Genomic DNA, 9,863 nt, shown 5'->3' on the forward strand with positions numbered 1-9,863 from the left:
ACGGTTCCAGTGATTTACTACAACATTTACATCCATCACATACATGCCATTGCATCTTAACATTTCAGTTTTACCATTAGAAACACTTTAATCAGGCTTTTAACGTAGCACATAATAGTTTCAATGAGAAATGCAGCTTTATAAATAAAATTAACTATAGCAAGCTCTATGTACTCCAATGGTGTACAATATCTTTTGCACGAACTTTGTAACTTTTGTTACTGTGAATTCAAACATCACTCTTAGGACAGTTTGGACAGTATCTGTATTCAGATTTACAGCGTGGAGTAAAGAAACCTGTTATAAACTACAATTTACTTTCAAATGAATTGGCCCTAAATAAGCTTCTTCAAAAGAAAAAAAGTGAAGGTTAGATTAAGAAACAAAAACAATGAGTTTTATAGCCCAGACTAAGGTTGAACAACCTGCATGCACAAGGAAAATTCCAGTGATCAAGGGGGATATGCTGCCTGATTCTTTTTCACAATGAATCCACAGTTGGAGAGCAATTGTGATTTTTCTGCCCCTTGTTAAACTGGTTTTCTCTGTATAAGAAGAAAAGAAAGCCTCAGATGTTTGGTTCCCCCTTCCTGAAGCTCCAAATATATGCAATAGCTGTTTTTACAATCTCGACAATCTAATCAACCAAACAATACATTTACTAGTTTGAATACAGGACTGAACTCCAATACACATGTACTGTAGAGAGTTTTTTTTTATATACTTCAAAGTCGGCGTCAAATTCTGTCCCCATGATTGGGTGAGTTCTGAATTCTATTATCTAGCCAATACTGTGACCATCAGAGAGCATTGAATATTTTGCCAGTCCTACATTAAACTATATAAAATGCCCTTCCAGTTATTATACAAAGCAGTGTTACAAAATGAAAAGAACATTGATAGCTAATACTTACATTTTCACATTTTTATCACTGCAAACTGAGAAATTAATTAAGTGATAATCTCAAATTTAGTCATTTGTTGTAGACTTTAAAAAAAATAACATTCATTGTATACTAAAGTCTGCAAAATGTAGTGAAATTCATGCCAGTCCATACCCAAATATTTTATAGACGCCAAAAATAGGTGATATTTTCTCACCTATGGTAACTGCTACCTGGTAAGAAAACGTGATTTATACCTATCCATCCTCAATGCCATGGTTAGTTCTGGGGCAAGAGAAAAAACTCCAGAACCTACCACAAAGTATACCTCAATAAGTCCTCTAGTTCTGCTTCTAAAATCTGAAGACTTTGCTAGTGGGATAATAATTTTTAAACTACCTGGTTAACCAAAACAGAAAGCAGCTGACTGTGTGTGATTTCCTGACAGTATATCATTTCCTGGAACCTTTGTGCCAGAAATGAAGATTTGAATTTTCCTTGTGACTTCTCTCAAGAGTGTAGGAGCTCAGTGTTCAGCTTACAGGAGAACCTGAATCCACAAGTTAAATGTGATTCACATTTCTGTTACTGTGACACAATAATGTGATCCTAAAACTGGCTTATCCTTGAGTGTTTACAATTCAAATTACTTTTTTAAAGCTCAGTAGTTACTTTAAATAAACAAACTTTAATGTCAAATCAATACGTTAGAAGTAGTTTTCTTTAAAAAAAAATTTGTACACCAAAGGCCATGGGGAAATTGGTGCAAGTACCTCATCGCTGAGCAAATGGAGCTTGCTATGTTTGAATTTCAGAAATTTTTCTCATTTAAAGTAGTATGTAGGAAAAGCCTTTTAAGATTTTTTTCTTAATATTTACTCAAAATTAAGCTTCTAATAAGTTTTATCTTAAAATCATATGTTTAAGGCAGTAATACATTTAAAAAATCTGTTTGAGCAGCTCAACTCCCATTATTCTCTGTGGCAGTTATTGCAGCAAGCTTAGGAAAATAGCAAACAGAGTCTACAAAGTTACCCCAAAGCAAGCACACAGGAAAGATTACCAATGCGTTGCTGTGCTTTGAAGGCTAGTGTGGTAATGAAGAAAAGACATTTGGCACCTAGCAAGGAAAAAGAAGCTTCAAGCATTGGGTGGCCAAGTATGAAAGAATGAAATATTTGAAGTAGTTCATTGGTAATAAATGTCACCAATGAATATTTCCAACTTAGGCATAAATCTGTGTGGGATCTATAATATAGCCTTTGGCAGGTGAATCAGGAAAAGTGGAACAATGTCATTTCATAGTCATTATACTTTGTAATAGGAGAAATGACATATGTACTACACCTTGTAACAGTACCTAGAAGGCCCAGCACATCACAGATGTGTGGAGAGGCACCCCTGAACGCCAGTGAAACTAGAAGTATGGTTTGAAGCATAAACGTTTTGGCAGGTTATGAGCAGCACTGGTGAAATTATGGTTTGATTTCATGGTGATTTAGGGTTTTTTTTATTACCAATAAAAGATATAATGTGAAATGTTTGAAAACTAGAAAAACGCTAAAAAGGATAGGGCTGATAACAAAACTTCTCAATAAATGAATTAGTTTAAACAAAGAAAGATGCAAAGAGCAAGAGGTAAAAATCATCAAAGAACTACAATAAGCAAAGCACTATTTCCCATACACCACCATCCCTTCACCCAAACAGAATGCAGAAGATTAAATTGTTTCTGAGATAAACCAAGACCTAAGTCATGTTTTCTGCCATGATTCATTTATTGGAGGGCTGGACAGATAGCTAGGTCAGTAAAGCCCATGCCCTCTGGCTCTAAATTCAGTCCCCAGAAATCACATAAAAATTCCAGTCCCCGTGCTGAAGAAGGGTAGACAAGTAGACCTCTGGAGCTTGCTTGCCAGCTAGTCAAAACTAACTGGCCAATGAGAGACCCTGTCTCCAAACAGGTGGATGGCATTCCTGAGGATGACACTGGATGTTATCCTCTGTTCTCGTTCTCTCTCTCTCTCTCTCTCTCTCTCTCTCTCTCTCTCTCTCTCTCTCTCTCTCTCTCTCTCTCTCTCCCTCCCTCCCTCCCTCTCTTTCTCCCTCCCTCCCTTCCTTCCTCCCTCCCTCCCCTCCTCCCTCTCCTCTTTTCTTCTCCCTCCCTCCTTTCCTCCTCCCCTTCCCTCCCTCCTCCCCTCCCTCCTTACTTCTCTCTGTCTCCCTTTCCATCACACACATATACACAAGCACACACATACACATACATACACAGGCACACACATGTACAAACACACACAAAACACAATTCATTCATCTGAGACAGTCTCCTTAAGATAAGGAATAATGCCACACATTCTCAGTGGGATCTTTTAAGTACTTTTTGATTTGTTTCAAGTTATGTGCCTGTTTGAATCACTTACATTCAACTTGTATGGAGTTAATCTTTGAAACTAATTGTTTGATCAAAAACTCTGTGATGTATCATTGTTTGGCTTCTTAAATAAAAATTTGCAGTTATTGATTTGTATCATTATTGAAATACACAAGCATGGTGTCTTGGAATTTGGGCTCATTAAAGGAATAATATCTTTAAAATAGATAAGAATCTACCTATTAGAGGATATTCGATGGTCTCTCTGTTGTATGGTTCTGGTCAAGGAAAGCTGTATTTATCTACTAAGAGCTCTTTCTATAGACTGGGGATATGAGCCAGTAAAGACTTTGTCATTGAAACACGGAAGTGTCAATGTGGAGTCCTGAAGCAATGGTAAAACTGTTGTAAACTCAGCACTGGGGGAGGGGGTGACAAGTGGGTTCCTGGAGCTTGCTGGCCAGCCACTGTAGCCAAATCAGAGCTTCCGATTCAATAAGACAAAAAATAAGGTGGCAAGCAACTGAGGAAGATGTCCAATGATTATCTATGCCCTCCAAGTGTACATGAACATATATAGGAAACATACACATGCACACACAGTATCTAGCAAAATTGCTCTGAGGCTATACCTGTGAAAATAGAAGCTAATAATGTTTCCTCTAGATATGCAGAACATATAGACATAGAATCAAATAAGATAGAGTATGACACATTTTGGGTACACATGGAACACTGTGGTGGATACATAGGTATCTCCGAGTCATTCAGTATGGGTAAACCCAAGCAAATGTCAATACTACCTTCCTTCATATCCTACCCCAGTATCTTCATGTCTGGTGGAGAATAAAAAGTAGGAACCTTATCCAAAGAGGAGAGTACATATTTATAGATTATTAGCAATGAAAAAGGGGGTTGTAGAAGCTGATAACAGAAAATAGAAGAGAGCATAAACATGGCATTGTCACATGTTATTTATAGTCAGAAACATATCAACCTGATTCAAAATAATAGTTCCAAAAGAAATAAAATGAATTCTTGATTTATGTTTTCAGAAGCTGGTCAATACTGTAGATAAATGAAAAACCAGATTTGGAGCTGTCTTATGGCTTTACCACCCATATGCTAAAGTTCCTCATTTGGTCACAGGGGAAATGTTCAATAAATGCATGAAATAAAGGAAAATTAGGGGCTTCGGCAGTGGGAGGCTGAGCTTATTCTGCATGCTATTTTATTTGCAACCACTTGAAATTCAGAAATTCATTTGCTGTTTATTCCAAGTATAATCTGATCTGGTGGTTGCATGAATATGGCTCATTTTGGTTCATTTCAAAAGATCTCACAAACTTGCAATTTAAAGATAAGTCAACAAAATAATCTTTGTAATTATTTACCTTGAAAAGAAACACAAAGAAGGCCATTGTGACCTTTATATAGTTCAAGGTTCGTAGGCAATGACAAAGTTTTCTTAGTTACATCAAACATCACAAAAATAAGACATTTACTTTCTGGTTTTATGCAAACATTTGTGTGTGGTTCTTTTTTTTATAAATTTTATTGTATCATCCTGAGATGTGTTTAAATGTCTTGAAAAGTTTTCAATATGATTTTGAATATGTCTTCATCCACAAATGTTATGTTACTATAAACAAATAAAATCCATGTATTCATTGAAGGTAAATTTTTTTAGGGAGGAAGCCAACAAAACAAGCATTCCATACCAGAAAGATGAGTCTCTCAAGTTGAAATAGCAATCAACATATTGGAGTTCAAAACTGATTGAATTACCAAAATGTAAAGTTCTTTTCCATAGGTAAAGTTAAAATTATATGACAAGCTGGGAAAACATGGGCTACATTTGATACTGCTCCACTAGTCTGTTGTCTACACTCATTCAAATAAATACTTGATTCCTTGAAGTGGCTTTGGGATTTCCTGGGCATGAGGATCCATGAGAGTCTTTGGGCTAGGTGCCCAAACACCTTGGATAACATTAAAATGGCCTACCTCCTCCCTGGGTAGTGTGAACATATGGATTACTGCTGCTTTGCAAACTGTGGTTCCTCTTATCCTATCCCACTCCCAATGAAGCTTTCTCCAATAAACCCTTTAATTCTGTCTGTACCCCATCCCCTCCCATGTATAATCAATTACCTCTTTCCATTCACTTTTAAGAATGACCTAATATAGACATGCCAACAAACTTAGACTTTTAAAATTAGTTTCATTCATGTTCCACTAATAACCCCTTTAAGATTTTTAGGTAACTCTCCATGAGCTGTGTTGTGTTACTTAGCCTAGGGAAAAATGAATAAACATATATCCATTCCATATAGGACCTCAGTGACAGATCATGGGAATGATTACACCCAAGTACAGCTTGGTGAATCATTGGCTGTAGCCAGAAGGTTTCTGCAGTCCCACCCAGCCTCACGGTCCTGCAAATGCTTATAAAATAATCACTCAGAGGCTTATATTAATTACAAACTGTATGGTAAATGGCTTGAGATTCTTGCTAGCTAGCTCTATCATCTTAAATTAACCCATTTCTACTAATCTATGTTTTGCCACATGGCTGTAGCATTGCCAGTCTGCTGGCATGTTGCTCCCTGAGTGCCGGGCTGGTGTCTTTCTCTCTCCTCTCCTTTCTTCTCTCCATATACCTGCTTGGATTTCCCATCTGCCTCTAAGCTGCCATAGGCCAATGCAGCTTTATTTATCAACTGCTGTGTGATGTTCTGTATGGCAAATGTGTTGCTGATTAGTCAATAAATAAAACACTGATTGGCCATTGGCTAGGCAGGAAGTGTAGGCGGGACAAGGAGGAGAATAAAGCTGGCAAGTGGAAGGCTGAGTAAGAGAGACACTGCCAGCCGCCATGATGACAAACAGCATGGAAGATGCCAGTAAGCCACGAGCCATGTGGCAAGGTATAGATTAATGGAAATGGATTAATTTAAGCTGTAAGAACAGTTAGCAAGAAGCCTGCCACGGCCATACAGTTTGTAACCAATACAAGTCTCTGTGTTTACTTGGTCGGGTTTAAGCTGCTGTGGGACTGGCAGGTGAGAGAGATTTGCCCTGACTGTGGGCCAGGTATGAAAACTCTAGCTACAAATGGCGCCCAACGTGGTGGCAAGAGTTTCCACCTAAAATCCTGAGAAAAGATTCTAAAACGGAGCTAAAAACAGTTCCTAATTGTGTCTCTCAAATGAGCGGCAGCTGCCGGTTTGAGCTACTGGTGGGTTCCTAGCATGCGCACTCGACCTACAGTATGGCGGGAATGAGGCCTCTGCAAGTGGCACATAAAGCTGCATGGTGGATTTAGCTTTTGCTAGTACAAAACAAAAAGAGAGGTTTCTGGGCTACACGCTGCTTGGATAAAAGCATAGACCCACGATGGCTCCCAGAGCTGGCGGTAAGCATACCACCGCCATGTTGGGAAGCTGAGGTGGGCGCAGCCAGCAGCCACAGCTGCTGCAGTTTAAAGCAATAGATTCACAATAAGACAGATTCAGATGTAATAGTTTACAATGTCTGTAAAATATACATAGGCTTGAAAGAGACAAAAAAGGTGATATATACAGTTATAGAAACAAATACATACTTTTAAAAAATAAAGTCTTTAAAGAGACAGTAAAGTTAATATAAAAAATAAGCCACGTGAAGATGAATATTACACAGAGAATCTGGATTGTGTTGTCTTTGGGATTTTTAACTGCAGAAAAACATTTGATTGTAAAAGCTGTTGAGTTATGCCAAAATGTATATTTTAAAGGTACCTTGACTTCAAACTTTGGATATAAAGATATGTTGCTTTGGAAAGGAGACTCTGCTTTTGTTCCTACAGAAAGCCAGAGGCTATGGATTTGTTCCAGATTAAGATACATCAGGTTTGACCAGCCAAGACCACCTGAAAGGTCTCCGATGACACCATGACCCAGATGATCCAACATCCAGAATGGTTTCAAGGCAACTGGCTCAGACAATACAGCCTCATGGACTATTCCATAATCCTAAAATTTTCCTTGTGTCCCCATAAGATACAGCGCCCCCCTCCAGCAGGAAGTAGTAAGAGAAGCCATGCCCAAATTCCCAAATTATATGTAATTTTACTTTGTTAAGGTTAAAACCTTCCTTTTTGAAAAAAAAGGGGGGGGGGAAGTGCTGTGGGATGTTCTGTATGTCAAATGTGTTGCTAATTAGTCAATAAATAAAACACTGATTGGCCATTGGCTAGGCAAGGTATAGATTAATGGAAATGGATTAATTTAAGCTGTAAGAACAGTTAGCAAGAAGCCTGCCATGGCCATACAGTTTGTAACCAATATAAGTCTCTGTGTTTACTTGGTCGGGTCTGAGTGACTGTGGGACTGGCAGGTGACAAAGATTTGTCCTGACTGTGGGCCAGGCAGGAAAACTCTAGCTATACCATGGAGTATGGGAAAGATGTCTCAATTAGGTTGTCATACTTGGTCAAGAGCTTCTTCATGATGGAGCCTACCTAGATCATCACGTTCAGCAGGGGTCAGCTCAGGTAGCTGCCGCACATGTCGCCCGCCGGGGCAGCAGTAGTGTCTGGAAAGGCCACATTGCCCAGAAGGGGACCAGGACTAGCCAGTGCTCACTGGATAGGACCAGACATTCCTTCCTGAGGAGCTCTTGGCGGCCATATTCCAATAATAGAGGCTCTTCATGCTGGCTGTGATAGCTCTGCTGAGACCGTTCTTCACGATGGACAATATCAGGCAGGAAACTGCTGGCCCAAACCTGGCAGTGGGGGTGGGGGCTAGAACAGCCCATCATGGCTCCTTTGTTTTCAAAGATCTGCATCCAAGGGTACTGGGCACCCAGCTCCTCTGTGACTGAGGCCCAGGCATCAATGACAGCTCGGATCTCAGGGACTGACATGAGTGGCAGCATCACATCCGACCAGGGGTGGAAGCACATGACCTTACAAACTCCTCTGGCGGCCTCTGCTTGGAAAAGAGGATGATCACTGGGTCCTGGATCCGGAGCATCTGGCTGCAGAGCTGGGAAGTCATTGTCAAACAGGAAGGTGCCTTCATAGTACGGATTCACCTACTCCCCATTGGCTCGTGTGGCCCCAGGACACAGAGGGTTGAGTGGGTCATGGCGGGGCACTGTCTTCAGAAGCTGGGGCTCTACTTGTCCTTGCCAGGGTCGCTTCATGCGATGGGCCGACACTAACACCCACTCATCCTGGAGCGGATTGTAGCGAATATGCTGGTGTTCACTCGCCCGGAAGGTCACTGCCATGGCGTCTGCCTCCGACGCCTGTTGGTGCTGCTCAGGATCAGCTCCGTTTTGCGACATGAGGCCCCGCGAATTGATCTGAGTTCAGTCAGCAATGTCCTCTGGGCCAGGCCCCAACCTCCTGTATCTTATTGGACCACCATGGATTAAAGTTAGACTTCAACAACAACAAAAATAACAGAAAGCCTACAATCTCATGGAAAGTGAATAATGCCTAATTGAATCACCAATGGGTCAAGGAAGAAATAAAGAAAGAAGTAAAAGATTTCCTAGAATTCAATGAAAACGAATGTACAACATACCCAAACTTATGGGATACCATGAAAGCAGTGTTAAGAGGAAAATTCATATCTCTAAATGCCCACATAAAGAAGTTGGAGAAATCTCAAACTACTGACTTAACAGCACAACTGAAAGATCTAGAACAAGAAGACGCAAACTCACCCAGGAGAAACAGACACCAGGAAATAATCAAATTGAGGGCTGAAATCAATAAAATAGAAACAAAGAGAAAAATACAAAGAACCAATGAAACAAAGAGTTGGTTCTTGAAGAAAATCAACAAGAGAGATAAGCCCTTATCCAAATTAACCAAAAAGCAGAGAGAGAGCATCAAATTAACAAAATCAGAAGTGAAAAGGGGACATAACAACAAACAATGAGGAAATCCAGAGAATCATTAGGTCATACTTCAAAAACCTGTCCTCCACAAAATTGGAAAATCTGAAAGAAATGGACGATTTTCTAGATAGGTACCCCATACCTAAGTTAAATCAAGACCAGATAAACTATTTAAATATACCAATAACCCCTAAGGAAATGGAAACAGTCATTAAAAATCTCCCAACCAAAAATAGTCCAGGACCAGATGGTTTCAGCACAGAATTCTACCAGATTTTCAAAGAAGAGCTAATACCAATACTCTTCAAATTGTTCTACACTATTGAAACAGAAGGAACATTACCAAATTATTTTTATGTGGCTACAGTTACCCTGATACCCAAACCACACAAAGATGCAACAAAGAAAGAGAATTACAGACCAGTCTCCCTCATGAACATTGATGCAAAAATACTCAATAAAATTCTGGCTAACCAAATGCAGGAACACATCCAAAAAATTATTCACCATGACCAAGTAGGCTTCATACCAGGGATGCAAGGATGGTTCAACATACGAAAATCTGTCAATGTAAACAAACTGAAAGAAAAAAAACCCCATGATCATCTCCTTGGATGCTGAAAAAGCCTTTGACAAAATCCAATACCCCTTCATGATAAAAGTTCTAGAGAGATCAGGAATACAAGGAACATACCTAAACATAATAA

General features: G+C 39.5%; 1 pseudogene; it reads right to left on the bottom strand.

The window, feature by feature from the left end:
* Positions 1 to 7,684: 7,684 nt before the first annotated feature.
* On the bottom strand, positions 7,685 to 8,595 carry LOC128117199 (galactose-1-phosphate uridylyltransferase-like; annotated as a pseudogene).
* Positions 8,596 to 9,863: the final 1,268 nt, after the last annotated feature.

This window comes from Peromyscus californicus, unplaced genomic scaffold (assembly GCF_007827085.1).
Source record: "Peromyscus californicus insignis strain IS unplaced genomic scaffold, ASM782708v3 Scaffold_10__1_contigs__length_136768540, whole genome shotgun sequence".
Classification (NCBI taxonomy): domain Eukaryota; kingdom Metazoa; phylum Chordata; class Mammalia; order Rodentia; family Cricetidae; genus Peromyscus; species Peromyscus californicus.